Genomic DNA, 12,146 nt, shown 5'->3' with positions numbered 1-12,146 from the left:
ATAGAAAAGTGTACGGGTAAATAACTTGTGTAAATAAAGGAAAGACTGTCATTTTGTGATTATTTCGTGCCCTGCCTCGCCACTGGCGTTTCCCCTCCTGGTGTTCTTGGACGCTGTGGTGCTCGGTGCCTCTTGGAGCTGTTCAGTGTTCACGACCCTGTGGATAGCACGCCGTCTGCCTAGCCTGCCTTGTGTTGGTGGCTGAGAGACGAGGCGGTAGGGTAACAATACTAAATACGCTAAGCACTTCTTCACAACTTATAACAGCTCTTCTTATAACTGTATGAAGAAACCAATTGAAATTATACGTCAAATAGCAAATTAAATAAAAACAAACACCGTCGGAAACAGGGAAAAGGATACACAGAAAACAAACGGAATAAATCATAGGGATAACAAAAGTAAATACGATTCTCCTTTCCAAATATTTGATTTCATTCCACTTACAACTGAGAGGCGAGTTTACGACACTACAAAAATCAAGAGTATTAAAATGCCGTTCCATTATGACCAAGAGCTGAGAAAGAGAGAGTCAAGAGACAGAGTCACACAGAGAGAGAGAGAGAGGAGGGAGAGGGAAGGGACAAAGAGACAGATGAATTATCTGTGCAAATCAAAGATTTTCAGGTGAAATATGAATAAACAAAATACAATTATCGATTTTCATCGTTTTTTAAAGATATTTTATAGCAGATGTCTAGGTAACATATTTGAGATCGGAAAGAAGCATATTTCGTGAATTGCCAACTTATGACTTATCCACAAACACCTCAATCCTGCAATTTGGAAGGAAAGATAAGCCTTTATTATATACATGAAACAGTTCCTAATCCATTATTTAGAAACGTATGTCATTAGTGCCATCAGCATCCGACGAACAATCCACGGCATTCGCATATATTCAGATTTCATATAAACGATCTTCCGTCGTATTGTGAATAATGAAAAGGGAATTCATGTGAATTTCTGCCAAACAATATGACACCTGGAATGACCGGGTAATGAAATTTGATGCAAAAATATAATATACAATATATTAAAAATGTATAAAAACGGCAGGCACTAAGAAAAAAGTGGCTAACGTTTCAATGCTCAAAGTCAACGATCATACCACGTTGAAAGCACCGCTTCTCGTCCGATCAGCGAAGTTAAGCAACATTGGGTCTGGTCAGTACTTGGATGGGTGACCGCCTGGGAACACCACATGCTGTTGTCATTTTATTATATATGCTAAATATGTCTTTCATATATAGTTGTCAGTGGTGTGCCTTCACTGTATTCTTCGACTTACCGCTTAAGAGAAGTACATACTATATTATTTGAGAATTAAAAACAAACATAAATATATATATATATATATATATATATATATATATATATACATATATATATGGACGTATATATATATATATATATAAAAAAAGGATCAGTGAAAAATCCTAGATCTCGGTTAGAAAGCTCAGGATCGGCAAGATTGATTAAGAGCTTTATAGCGCTTTTTTATAAATGAATCGGTGATAAAAAAAAAGACTAAAAATTATTGGTATATTATTATATATGCTGTATGTTTTATGCATTTCTCAAGAGTTTACAGCAGCTCCTTACATATTTCCATAAAAAAATACGCTTCAATCAGCAGTAAAACAGTAAAGGTGAATGTACCGTTGCTAAGAGCGAGAAGGATAGACAGAAAACAGATGGAAGTTATTAATACTACTACTACTACTACTACTACTACTATTAATAATAATAATAATAATAATAATAATAATATTAATAATAATAATAATAATAATAACAATAATAATAATAATAATATCTGAAAAAGAATAATGAACATAAAATTATCAAAATTTGCGGCAGTATTTTAACCAAGTGAAATAGCAAAAGCAAATGGTATTAAAGGTTAAGATCCCACCAGCGATGTTGTTAAGTACTCGGATGGGTGACCACCTGAAACACAGGTGCTATATTCATTTTACTATATTTCATGAACGCTCGTTTACTTCTTCCTTTTCTTGCACCAGTATGGTATATGTCATCCCAAACGGCGGTTTACTGAGGCCATCTTGGTTATCATTAGTTAACTCATGGTAGGACGGGTCATTTATAGAAAATCGATTTAGAAACAATATGAAAATATTCCAAAGAAAAACTTGCACAACAGGAAACTACATATTAAGATAAGTGAAAAGGCTCGAAAACATGTGACCTTGTAGCCTAATAATTTACTCTTCACCCCTATCGGCATTTGGTTTAGCTATAATTATCATCATCATCATAGATATCCCAATTATCTGTATCATCATTAATATATATATGGTCACAATGACTATTATGTTTTATCTTACCATGACCATTATCATTTGTTTCATCTAATTATTGATTTACTGTCTCATTAGTTATTAGCGGTCCCACAGCCTGCCGACCCCCTTTATTAGGGGCTGTGTCGGCGGGGGCGGCAGAGATGGCGTGCACACAGAGTGACCACCCGAGGCTTAACCTCAGGCGTGCTTTCCGGGTAGGCGCTTGGAACATCCGGTCCTTGCGGCAGGATGAGCGGTTACATCTGCTATCACGGGAATTGAGGCGACTGGGAGTTGAGGTGGCTGCCCTCTCAGAGGTGAGATAACCTGGTAGCGGCACGATCAGTGTGGGTGGTTACACCTACTACTGGTTGGGCAGCAGCGATGGTCACCACCTCCAGGGTGTAGCCATAGCCATCTCCAGCCGACTTCAGCCCTCGGTACTTGAGGTGACACCGGTTGATGAGCGTATTATGGCATTGAGACTGAAGCATGCTTTTGGCTTCATGTCTCTTATTGCTGTATACGCTCCTACCGATGTATATAAAATTGATGTGAAAGAGGCGTTCTATGCCAAACTCGCATCTGTGGCAGACAATTGCCCCCGGCGAGATATTCGCATTGTTCTGGGCGACTTCAGTCCGGTATCCGGCTGTGACCGAGCTGGCTACGAGATGTCTGTCGGCCCCCATGGCTCAGGAGCTGATCCCAGCAGCGAGAAAAGCCTCCTTTTCCGGGAAACTTTGCTAGGTCCCAGAAAATGAGGATCTCTGGCTCCTGGTACCAGCGCTCCAACCGGCATCGCTGGACTTGGTACAGCGATACGGGTACAGTGGCCAAGGAGATCGACCACATTCTTGTTAGCACGCGATGGAGGATCCTCCAGAACTACAGGGTTTACCGGAGTGCCGAGTTCTGGGGCACCGACCATAGGCTGGTTGTGGCTACCCTGCGGGTCCACTTCAAAACTCCCCGTCCCTCCAGTGGCCACCCAAAGGTGTTCCACCTGGACAGACTAAGGGAGGGGGAGTGTGCCCGTGGGTTCACCATGGCAGTCTCTGACCGATTCACAGAACTCAACAACCTGACAGACCCACTTGCTCTGTGGGAACTCTTCAAGCGCGTAACACTCAAAGCAGCTCAGGAGTCCATTGGCTTACGCCCGAGGGCACGGTAGAATTCCATCTCCCTGGAGACATTAGAGGCCACTGAAGCGTGTCGCAAGGCTCGGCTGAATGAGAATCAAGTCTTGCGTCGTTCCATGGTGCGTAGGGCTCGGACACTGCTGAGAAGGGACAAGGAACAGTTCATCAGGAATCTTGCTGAGGAGGTCGAAGGCCATTTCTTGGTAAATGACCTTCGCCCTGCCTACCAAGCCCTGAGAAAGCTGAACTCTAAGCCTTCCTCACAGATGACTGCAGTCCGATCAGCGGATGGACGGATCATCTCAGATCATGTTGGGGTTCGTGAATGTTGGGCTGAGTATTTTGAACAGTTGTACCAGGTAGACCCTCCAACAGTTAGCTTGGATGCAAGTGATGTCTCAGTGCCTGTGCCGGACCCACCCATCAGCGAGGAACCTCTTACCCTAACAGAGGTTAGGATGGCGATTTTCAAGCTGAAGAGTGGGAAAGCTGCAGGCATATGCGATATCCCTGCTGAACAGCTAAAGGCTGGGGGTGAACCTATGGCTCGGGGCCTGCATACAGTCCTGACTGCCATCTGGCAGTCTGGTACCATTCCCCCTGACCTGCTGAAAGGGCATGGTCATCCCTCTCTGGAAAGGGAAAGGGGATCGTTGGGACTGTAGCAACTACCGTGGCATTACACTGCTCAGCATACCAGGCAAGGTTCTCGCCCACATTCTTCTGAAATGGATCCGCAACCACCTACTGAGGCATCAGAGACCGGAGCAGTCTGGATTTACTCCTGGCAAGTCCACAATAGACTGTATACTAGTGCTTCGAGTAATTGTGGAACGCCGTCGTGAGTTTGGTCGTGGGTTGCTTCCAGCCTACATCGACCTCAAGAAGGCGTTTGACTCGGTGCATCGGGAATCGTTATGGGAGATCCTGAGGCTCAGGGGAATTCCGACACAGATTATTGGCCTGATAGCAAGCCTCTATACTGGTACTGTAAAGTGTGGTGGGGGTATGTCGAACTTCTTCCCTGTTAATTCAAGGGTGAGGCAAGGCTGCGTCCTTGCACCAACACTTTTCAACACCTGTATGGACTGGATAATGGGCAGAGCTACTAGCCAAAGTCAGTGTGGAGCAACAATAGGCAATAAGGTCTCAGACCTTGACTTTGCCGACGATGTTGCCATCCTATCCGAGACCCTGGAGTCACTTGTGGTGGCTCTTGATGCATTTAGCAATGAGGCAAAGCCCCTAGGCCTAGAGGTCTCCTGGACCAAGACCAAGATTCAGGACTTTGGGAGCCTGATAGGGGAACCCGTTCAGTCGGTCCGTGCTTGCGGCGAGGACGTTCAAGTTACAGAAAGTTTTACATACCTTGGTAGCGTAGTCCATATCTCAGAAGGACCAAGCTGCGTGTCTTCAAGGCCTTGATACTGCCAGTTTTGCTCTATGGAAGGAAACCTGGACGCTATCCAGTGTCTTGGAGTCTCGCCTTGATGCCTTTTGTTGTAACAGTCCCTTCGCCGGATCATGGGGTACAGTTGACAGGACTGCGTGTCCAACCGCCGGTTACACCGTGAGACTGGTATGGGACCTGTTACTAGCATAATCCGGGATCGCCAACTCAGGCTATATGGCCACCTAGCTCGTCTCCCTGTGGACAACCCTGCCCACCAGGTTGTCTCTCTGCGAGACAACCCTGGGTGGAGGAGACCTGTGGGACGACCCAGATCATGGCTTGGGAAGCTCGACGAGACCTGTCACGAGGAATTAGAGATGGGCCGTGGGCTTGCCTGGAGACTCGCCTCGAGGGATCCTCGTGGCTGGAAGCGAAGGGTGGATGCGGCCATGTGCCCCCGTCGGCGTTAGCCCCTTGATGATGATGATTAGTAGTAGGGTTACAATCATAACCAGTATTATCAACATCACTTCTATTCAATTTTCATTCAAATTATCATCAATATTAGAACCAGTATCATAAAAGTGATCATCATTATGACTTTTAGGATTATAGTAGCATCATTATTGTCATTACCATAACAATAATGCTTTTGAAAGCAACAATTATCACATGTTTAAAGGACTAATTAATGATAGTGATAATGATAAAATTACTAGGAACAATTATACAAATACAATTATAAATGCTGATAATACCAACAAAAGTACAGACATAGTAACAGGAAGAAGTTATACGAAAGCACTCAAGATTCAATAATAATCAGAATTTCTGTTTATTATCATCTATATTATTTAACTTTTCCTACTTACAGTAACGATGTGCAAGTGTACATAGATTTATTTATTCATTATCTTATACTTTACTTGTATACCCTGCATTCTTTAGAGTTGCATAAATCAAAAATCAGGAAGAAGCTTACGACAGGTGCTTAAAAGTTGGGAGTTCAAATTGCCAAGTGATGATTAATGCATTGATGACTGAAATATCATTGTAATGAAGTGTGATGCAAAAACAAGATACATTATATTAATATTTATTAATATAATAAATATTATATTAATAAAACTGGTTAATGTTAAATAAACATATGCCAACGATCATACCACGTTGAAAGCACCGCTTCTCGTCCGATCAGCGAAGTTAAGCAACGTTGGGTCTGGTCAGTACTTGGATGGGTGACCGCCTGGGAACACTAAATGCTGTTGGCATTTTATTATATACACTGAATATTGCTACGCCAGTGGGTCTTTGTCTCTGTGCGAATCATGTGTTAACATGATAAGGATGACCTGGGCATGTGTTAACATGAAGGGACCTGGGCAAACATGACGCAGCTGGCTGTGAGCGGAGGAACAAGCCAAGAGGGAGACGCGGTTGGGTGCTGCTCCTGTGAAGACCTCGTGTGTGCCTTTGTGACCTGATATAAACTTTGTGTTGCCCTGTTATAAGCTGTATCGTGCAGTGTGGCATGCTGGTTCCCCCCTGTATTGTGCCTATACAAAAGTGTACGGGTAAATAACTTGTGTAAATAAAGGAAAGACTGTAACTTTGTGTTTATTTCGTGCCCTGCCTCGCCACTTGGCGTTTCCCCTCCTGGTGTTCTGGGACGCTGTGGTGCTCGGTGCCTCTTGGAGCTGTTCAGTGTTCACGACCCTGTGGATAACACGCCGTCTGCCTAGCCTGCCTTGTGTTGGTGGCAGAGAGACGAGGCGGTCGGCGTAACAATATGTTAAGTATTTCATGATTATTTGTAGCATCTCTTCTTACATTTATGTGAACAAATCAATTGATATTATACTTCAGTCCATAGGAATTAGAGTAAAAGTCATCACCCTCGGAGAGAAGAATACAAAGAAAACGAACAGGAGAACTCATAGATGTAAATAAAGCAAGTGCAATTCTGCATTCTAAGCATTTTATTAAGTTTCTGACACTGAACAGATTTTGGCGGCAGATTTAGAAAGAAAAATGATTGAAGCTGTAATAATAAGGATATTAATTGTGTTAGTAATAATCATATCCGTAATGGTATCTACAAAATAACAATAAGTATAAAATGGTTGTAGTAAAGATAATAGTCTAATGAAAAAAAATCATGATTAAGTTTCACTATATATTTATCATTTCTAATTTGATTATTACTAACACAATATCATTATTATTACAGGTTTATTTATTTCCATAACTGCCGCGAAATCTATTAGTATTTAGAATGCAGTATTGGATTTCATTTCCTTACTCGTACGATTTATCCTATCCGTTTTCTGCCTATTCTTTTTCCTCTTTCCGACAGCGATGACTTTTATTTTATTTCTTATTGACTGAAGCATAATTTCCATTCAATTTCTTACAGATATAAGAGGAGCTGCAATAGTTTGTATATAAATGCTTAGCATATTTAGTATACATAATAAAATGCCAACAGCATCTGGTGTTCCCAGGCGGTCATCCATCCAAGTACTCACCAGACACAACGTTGCTTAACTTCGCTGATCGTACGAGAAGTGGTGCTTTCAACGTGGTATGATCGTTGGCGTATGTGTCAAAAGCATCCCAATATATGCGTGACATAAAATGAAGTTTATCTACACTGATATTTTCTCTCTTTTGTTGGAAATTTCTTTTTATCTGCCATGCAGTAACACATGATCACTCATGCAAGTAAATCTAATTAAGGGTCACTATTCATTTATGCAAACTAGAACATGCGATATTTATTTATGCCGATTCTCATTTCCGTAAATAAATCTCTGTCATGTTACTGCTATACGCGTGGGAGAGAACCGACGAAAAGCATGACTGTGTTAATGACAGTAATTATCATAAGTTAATAATAATGATGATGAGAATAATAAGGAAAATGCGAATAATAATCATAATGAAACAAATACAAAAAATGATAATAACAACAACAATAGCGGAAAAAATGTTTTATGAAAGCACTCAAGGTTTAAGATTCAATAATAATCGGTATTTATTATGGTTAACTATATCATTTATGTGTGCAAGAGATGCAGTATAATGAGTACACTTTGAAAACTATATGAAATGTAATATTACTCAATTTCTTATCATTACTTGTACACCTTATATTCTTTACAAAGTTGCACAGCTCGATAATGAGTAAAAGGCTTACAGTAAGTGCATGCAAGGGGTGACAATAGAGTTAGAATTGCCAATATTCCCGATAGTGGTCGATTGTGATTGATGTTTACATTATGGAAAAGATCTTCATGTTATGACTGGAATGTCATGGTCATGAAGTTTGATGCAAAACTAAAATATACGTTATATTAGAATGTATAAAAATGACGAGTACTGAGAGAAAAGTGGCAAACGTTTCTCTATCCTTTGCCAACGATCATACCACGTTGAAAGCACCGCTTCTCGTCCGATCAGCGAAGTTAAGCAACGTTGGGTCTGGTCAGTACTTGGATGGGTGACCGCCTGGGAACACCAGATGCTGTTGGCATTTTATTATATATGCTAAATATGTCTTTCATATTTAGTTGTCAGTGGTGTGTCTTCACTGTATTCTTCGACTTACCGCTTAATAGAAGTACATACTATATTATTTGAGAATTCTTGGGCTACTTTTTGATAGTAGTCTCAATTGGAAAGACCACATTGGTCAGTTAAAAAATAAATGTCAAAGAGCACTGAATTTATTAAAGTGCATTTCTGCTAATAAATGGGGAGCTGATAGACAGTCTTTGCTAATGGTATATAAAGCCCTAATTAGGTATAAAGTAGATTATGGGTCAATCGTGTATGGTTCGGCATCAAGAACAAGTTTGAAAGGTTTGGATGCTGTGCAGAATACCTGTTTGCGTGTGTGTCTTGGAGCCCTGAAGTGCACTCGGATCGAGCGTCTTCAGGTGGAGTCAGGAGTACCTCCCCTCCGAATCTGACGCGGCCACTTAGCCCTGAGCTATGCCGCAAAGGTGGCTCGAGACCCAACCCATCCTAATGGCAATAGTGGCATTAGGCCCTTTGCCACCAGACTCCACGACCTCGTCGAGAAAGTCGGTATAGATCTCTCTACCATCGATACCCTGGTTCAGTCAAATATAGCGCCATGGGAAACCCACATTTTTTCTATCATGGAAGCCTGGCTTCCATCAGAAAAGGTCATGGCGCCGGAAGTGGAGGTACGCCAGAGGTTCAGAGAGATCCTTATTAAACATCTCCCTTTTTTTCATATATATACCGACGGCTTCGAGACATAAGAGTGTGGGTGCGGGTGTATGGTCGACTGAAAGTGAACTAAAGTTCAGACTGCCGAATCATACATCGATCTTTCTTGCTGAACTCTTTGCCATTGATTTTGCACTATCGACGACCCACGACAGAATAGTTGTTTTTTCATATTCATTAAGTTCACTTAAAGCTATTAAATCCTTAGAAACCACTAAAAATGAACTACTGGGTAATATCATTCGTAAGTTACATGGTGCCAACAAATCAATCAAGCTAATATGGGTACCAGGCCACTCTGGCATCCATGGCAATGAACAGGCTGAGAAACTAGACGGGTCAACTGGCGATCTGGACACTACCATAGTTCGTACAGATCTCAGGTGTTTTATGTTTCTTATAAATGCAAAAATACATCTGTGGCAAAGCCTCCAACTCACACACAAAATAAAACAAAACAATAGAACTGTGGGACACAACCCACAGGAAGGAGAGAAGGGAGGTGGTGGTGTTGGCCCGCCTTAGGGTCAACAGTACAAGACTTACCCACCTCACTCCCTATATTGAAAAAACATTTCCTCCACAATGCCCGCAGTGCACAACCACCCTTAACATAAACCATATCCTCACAATATGCCCAAATTACAACCACAATATACAACTAAAAAATTACTTAAGAATAAAAAACATAGATTTCACATCAAATTTATTGTCAAATGAAAAAATAAGTAAAGTAATAACTTTTCTAAGGGAGACAAAACTTTATGACCTTATATAGATTGATAGAATAAATAGGATCCATTGGCTTAACAACCTTTGGGCCGCATGCCGTTGGCTGATAGCCAAAAACCCAACAAAGAAAGAAGAAAGTATACTTAACTCTGGTTTCCCTTCAAAACGCATAAATCTTTCGCCTTTTACTAAAGATTTCCGTGGGGGGGAACAACTCAATGAGTCTTACTCTTTTTCTATAGCCCACTTCGGTGGGTTCATTAAAATTATATGCTAAGACTATACATTTGATATATTGTATATAGTTCAAGTGGATTCAGTTCTGTAATAAAATTGTTCGAATACCCATTCAATTTCAGCTACACCCTAAGAATTCATATCCATCTAATCTCATCTAAAACCCACACCTTAAAATTTTAGGAAGTGTTAACATTATAGTTCTAAGGGTAAAATACATAAATATATTCTTGAACAATGAGTTACGCCTCAAATTAATATACAAAATTAAGCAGCTACTGATCAATAACATTTACATAAAAACTTTTTTTTTCAAACGTTTTCTTATATATTAGTGATAGTTATATTAAATAAAATAATAATAATAATAATAAATAGTTGTCCATGTCTTCGATATTGTATTTTTTTCTGCAACTGGCCATCTGGATATCTAATATAGGATTACAAGATCTATATGTCCAGTATGTTACAGAATAATTTACGAGAATAAATAAGAGCCACAAGACAGTTTTCTTCTATTGGGTTGATTTATCATATATATCTACTGGGATATATCAAACCATAAGCATTTAAGAGATGCTACGCCATTTAAGAATCTTTCTCACGGCAACACTTACGAGAGGTAGTTCTTTAGTAATACTTTTGTATGACGATATGTAAAATGGGGATACCGGATATTTGTATAACGATGTGTAAAATAGGGGGATAGCGCGAACGCAGTCCCCCACTAACAAAAATTGCGCACTCGAGTTAACCACATTTGGGTTAATCGCAGGGGTCAGCGCCACCGGAGTGCAATGGTGAGCCTCGCCCTGGGAGAACCGCCTTCGTGATCACGGTATCTCCTGTGCCAGGTAAGTATGCTAAAACAGCCCACCCGCCGACCCACCATCGCTCACACTCAGAACCTCACACAATCTACAACACTTTATACAAATACCAAATATGCCTTTACTTTTCTCAAGAAACTCTTAGTGAAACACACTTACAATTATATTTCAAAACTATGTTAAAAAACAAAAACGTTCACCTGCAAGACATTAAATGTGAAACTATCCATTACATATCATAGGGTTAATAAGAAGCTTTTCGCGCAATTAATTCTGTCATTCTATACGACTTTTAGCATGTTCGCGATTTTTTTTTTTTTTTTTTTTTTTTTTTTTTTTTTTTTTTTTTTTTTTTTTTTTTTGTGGTGGGGGGGCAATGTTCGTAATCATACAGATGTGTGTGTACACATACATTTACACACACATATCCATCCATAAATACCGATGGATATACATGTCCGCATAAATGTAATATTCAGACGATTTAAATGAACACTCGGGTATATACCATTCAGATCTTAATTATATTTATACTTTACGCTAATATCACATAGAAGGTATAGTCTAATTAATTTTAGATATTTTTTACCGATTTTTTGAAAAATGGGGAAATGCTAGGGGCTTGCTCCAACTTAGCCGCGGATCAGCCCGGTCCACTCCCTCCAGGGAAAATATCATTCCAATATATTAAGTCAAATTATTAACATAAGATAATACAGTACCTCCAAACCTGATCCATTCCCTCCAAAGGGGATTTGCATCAACTTTTTGGAATTACATTATATTACATTATGTGTCTGTTATTTCTGTCAAAAAATAACAATGTCAAACTGGGTCGCTAGTACATCCGGATTAATCTACTTATAATCAAGATATAAAATAATTAATTTTATGAACTCATTGACACAGGTATATTATCAATAATATTACTATCATATCAAATTAGGGGTCTGTAAATGAAAAATATTTTTCTACTCTGTGACACCTTGACTTCATCTACAGTGTATATCAAGTGAAGATAGAAGCATATTGTAACATTTTTGTACAGAAATGCAAATAAAAGGGCTTGAACCACTCTGCCCACAGAACACCAGAACCATTATCTACAACAGCTTTCAAAGAAAATATATTCTTTCATTGTTCCATTCTCTTTGATGAAGATATGAACTAATTGTAAAGTGTGTATGCATTCTCAATGTTTGATAGTAGCTACTCTCTAAAGAGCTGATATTAAAAAGGCTTC

At 40.0% G+C, this 12,146-nt stretch overlaps 5 non-coding genes and 1 pseudogene across 5 annotated transcripts; 4 read left to right on the top strand and 2 right to left on the bottom strand.

The window, feature by feature from the left end:
- The first annotated feature begins 1,097 nt into the window (after window positions 1-1,097).
- Window positions 1,098-1,216, top strand: LOC119581448. The gene has a single exon (XR_005229574.1). It is a non-coding gene; the product is annotated as a 5S ribosomal RNA (ribosomal RNA).
- Window positions 1,217-5,996: 4,780 nt separating this feature from the next.
- Window positions 5,997-6,115, top strand: LOC119581436. The gene has a single exon (XR_005229563.1). It is a non-coding gene; the product is annotated as a 5S ribosomal RNA (ribosomal RNA).
- Window positions 6,116-7,323: 1,208 nt separating this feature from the next.
- LOC119581451 lies at window positions 7,324-7,442 on the bottom strand (annotated as a pseudogene).
- Window positions 7,443-8,260: 818 nt separating this feature from the next.
- On the top strand, window positions 8,261-8,379 carry LOC119581435. Its single transcript, XR_005229562.1, has one exon. It is a non-coding gene; the product is annotated as a 5S ribosomal RNA (ribosomal RNA).
- A 1,601-nt stretch (window positions 8,380-9,980) lies between these two features.
- LOC119581405 lies at window positions 9,981-10,095 on the top strand. Its single transcript, XR_005229542.1, has one exon. It is a non-coding gene; the product is annotated as a U5 spliceosomal RNA (small nuclear RNA).
- Window positions 10,096-10,772: 677 nt separating this feature from the next.
- Window positions 10,773-10,935, bottom strand: LOC119581314. Its single transcript, XR_005229464.1, has one exon. It is a non-coding gene; the product is annotated as a U1 spliceosomal RNA (small nuclear RNA).
- Window positions 10,936-12,146: the final 1,211 nt, after the last annotated feature.

This window comes from Penaeus monodon, chromosome 14 (assembly GCF_015228065.2).
Source record: "Penaeus monodon isolate SGIC_2016 chromosome 14, NSTDA_Pmon_1, whole genome shotgun sequence".
Classification (NCBI taxonomy): Eukaryota; Metazoa; Arthropoda; class Malacostraca; order Decapoda; family Penaeidae; genus Penaeus; species Penaeus monodon.
Note: the sequence above shows the minus strand (reverse complement) of the source record. Positions and strands in the feature narration are given on the sequence as shown.